This window comes from Branchiostoma belcheri, unplaced genomic scaffold, assembly GCF_001625305.1.
Source record: "Branchiostoma belcheri isolate BF01 breed outbred unplaced genomic scaffold, Haploidv18h27 scaffold48, whole genome shotgun sequence".
Taxonomy (NCBI): domain Eukaryota; kingdom Metazoa; phylum Chordata; class Leptocardii; order Amphioxiformes; family Branchiostomatidae; genus Branchiostoma; species Branchiostoma belcheri.
Genome location: NW_017804109.1, coordinates 1972673 through 1976174, shown reverse-complemented (window position 1 = coordinate 1976174; position 3502 = coordinate 1972673). Strand labels below are relative to the sequence as shown.

At 45.6% G+C, this 3502-nt stretch overlaps 1 protein-coding gene and 1 long non-coding RNA gene across 2 annotated transcripts in view; both read left to right on the top strand.

Annotated features, from left to right (window-relative positions):
• The window catches only part of LOC109479341 (myeloperoxidase-like), a gene marked incomplete at its 3' end in the record, with an annotated part of 32367 nt that overhangs the window by 13383 nt on the left and 15482 nt on the right, over positions 1-3502 (top strand). The gene's annotated exons all lie outside the window — the stretch shown is intronic.
• On the top strand, positions 222-571 carry LOC109479381. Its single transcript, XR_002140784.1, has 2 exons — positions 222-347; positions 491-571. It is a non-coding gene; the product is annotated as an uncharacterized LOC109479381 (long non-coding RNA).

Genomic DNA, 3502 nt, shown 5'->3' with positions numbered 1-3502 from the left:
CTCCCCCCGCCGGATGAGGACGTCCCCCCGCCGGAGGAGGAGCTACCCCCACCGGAGGAGAACCTCCCCCCGCCGGAGGAGAAGCTACCCCTGCCGGAGGAGAAGCTACCCCTGCCGGAGGAGAAGCTACCCCTGCCGGAGGAGAAGCTACCCCCGCCGAAGGAGAAGCTACCCCCGCCGAAGGACATCTACCGCACCCTCCTCGATCTGCTGCGCGGGAAACAGGTGGACATCTACCCGGAGAAGAACGCCGGTCCCGGCGGTGAGTTAGACACCAACGACATCGGGTACATCGACACTGAGGTGAACGGCCAGGACATGGCCAATGACTTGGAGTAGACCCGGAGGTAAGAAACATCTGCAGTAGACTTCCTCAGCAAGTTGAAACGATTGATCCATCATTTATGTGACAAAAGCAAAAAACAACAACGACCAAATTGTTGCAGAACAGATCACTCATATTTTGCCATGTTTTTCTGTTTTCCGACAGGACCCCGGAATGGCGATGGTCCCACCGCATCCTGCGTGTGCCGAGCACCATCCTGGCCTTCCAGCCGTGACTGCAGATCAGCTGCATAGATTTTAGCTGCTTTTGCATCATTTAACCATGACAAGGCTCGCGAGTGGATATCAAGGTTCAAAATAACAAATTACCATCTTCTAGAATGAGTCTATGACAAAATTTGAATGGTGTCCTTTGGATAGATATCCAAGGCACCTCCATGACAATTGCTAGGTTATTTAGGTACAGTAGGGCACAGGAAGCCAAAATAAACATTTTTGTTCTATCAAAGGGTCCAGTTCCTGAAATGATGAAAACTAACTAAATTTTTTTCTGTTGTTCTCTGATATCCTCCTTACAGCCTGTAACTTAGATAACAGGGTTCCTTCTTCAACCACCTCTAAACTTTCATGTCTTTATAGGGTAAGTCCTTGACATGATCCTAATGTTGTTATTTTCATTTAGTCTTCACAACGTCTTCAAATTCTGCCGAGTAATTTTTAAAGTTCCTACAGCTCTAGTCGTTTCAATATAGTGATCTGTTGTCTTGTTATTCCACAAGGAACCCATAGGTCAGCACTTGCTGCTCTATGTAACCAAGATTTCTGCCAATAAAAGTATAGAAAACGCATGATGGAAGACTTTGTCAGTTATTGTTTCGTCGGTCACATCACTGAGGTATTAAGAAGAGTGCATCTGTAGATCAATGATTCACTGTAAGGTTCAGAAAATTGTTCTTAGAAGTTGTAGGGAGAAAGTGCACTTTGGTTGAAGTCGCCAGGTGGTACCTGTGAATTTGCAAACAGACGTGAACTTTGAGCAAAGCAACCTAAGAATTGAAGAAGAAAAAGGAGCATTTTTCGAACCAAGGCCGTGTGGGTAAAAGCCACAACCTAATTCCGTGAACAGCCTGGTTGGTAAGCTCTAGCTTCAGTTGTCGAATTTTCATGATTACGCTCCCGAAGTTGACTCACGAAGACTGCCGAGTTTTCGCGATGAATCCCGAACACGTTTCGGGTGACTCCGTACCTGTCCAACCGGTTCTACCGACCTTCGAACTGTAAATGCCCTGTGGACGAAAACAATGGAGAGTGGTTAAAGAAGTGCCCTCGACTTGTACTACATGTAAACATAGGCTAATGCCGCTCCTCCACGGTCCATATCACATTGTCCAGTACTTCAGTGTTGGCAATAGTTCAGAATTACTACACAAATCATTATATCACATGTACGATTGTCGAGCAATAAAGTTCATTCATTCATTCATTCGAGCAATAAAGTTCATTCATTCATTCATTCATTCATTCATAGCAAGCCTGATGGCCTTTCTTAACGTTATAATATTGACCACATTGGTCCCTTTTCATGCCAGTCAATATCAAAACCATGTACAAGTCACCGTGTAGTGTGCAGTTAGCGATCTCGCTACTTTTCTTGGGTCGGACCTAGCCGCATACAATGCATTTGTCATTTCGGGATTCCGTGTATGCGGATGTCTCGGGGGTCGACAAACCGCTACACGTAAAAGAACCCAGCACACTCATGAAGAAATGCTTAAGGGGCCCGATAAATGTGCTGTTAATACTAACCGTGGCGAAACCGCTTTATCTAATAAGTACTAGCTATGGGGGGAAAGTCACCATGCCCGTCCTCAGTTGACGGCGGGTGGTTGCCCGGGTGACGCCATACTTGTCCGACTGGTTCTATTTAATCTCCAAGCAGATTCGACGCGGGCCTATCAATTCGGCCAAGCCATGACTATAAGCCCCAACTCGATACTGGATACAGCCTGGCCAAATTGATAGTGTCTTTCCCCGTCGGATCTGCTTGGAGATTAGTTCCATTGAACTTCAAACAGGAAATATCCATATGGACGAAAACAATGCGGAGAAGGATAGAGGGTATTTATGAGTGAGTGAATGAATGAATGAGAGTATTGATGAGTATATTGAGTGAATGAATGAATGAGTATTAATGATAAGAATGAGAATGCATGAGAGTGTATCAATGATTGAATGAATGAGTGAGTGAGTGAGAGAATGAGTGATAGTATTAATGATTGAATGAATGATTGATTGATTGATTGACACACTGACACAGGGCTTGGGTGGGTGTGCAAGACCAACCCTACACTGAATACTCGGGGAACCAACGATAGTCTGGCTACCGGGCTGGATAACATGGGCCTTGTCATTGCTTTTGAACGTGAGCAACTGAACTGAACGTGGAACCACTGGCACCGTGCATCTGTAGGTCAATGATGTATCGTAAGGTGCAGAAAAAAAAGTTTTGAGGAACTTGTCTTCTTCTTGGGGATAAAGTGCTATTTTGGTCAAAGTCGCCAGGTGGTACCTGCGAATTTACGAACAGACGTGAACAGGGATCGAACCAGGGCCATGTGGGTAAAAGCCACAACCTAATCCCGTGAACAGCCTGGTAATGTCTAGCTTCAGTTCTCCAATTTTCTTGATTACGCACACCTGAAGTTGACTCACGAAGACTGCCGAGTTTTCGCGATGAATCCCGAACACAGTTCGGGTGACTCCGTACCTGTCCAACCGGTTCTACCGACCTTCTGACAGTAAATTATCATTATCAGTAACTACCCTGTGGACTTGCTCACTTCAGACTTAAATGGGATTTTCATGGATTATGCCTCGCCTATTTCAGACTTAAATAGGATGTTCAGCTTCGGTTGAACTGACTCGGGCAATGTTTTAATGAACAGCACCTGACCCACACCGACTCTGCTCTTTTGTTGTGTGGATGAACATGACCGAATCGGGAAAAATGCCAAACAATGTTACAGTGAAGATTTACACAACAGTTGCGTGTGACCTTTACTTAACACTGAACGCTGAAACACGCAAACACAAAAGACGACGTCACGGTCCAGTCACCTGTAGCCGCGCACCTGTCCCCCGGACACAATCACATAGTTCCTTTGCCTGTCTGCACTGTACCTGTAAAATAAGTGAACTGTGTGTGTGTGTGTGTGTG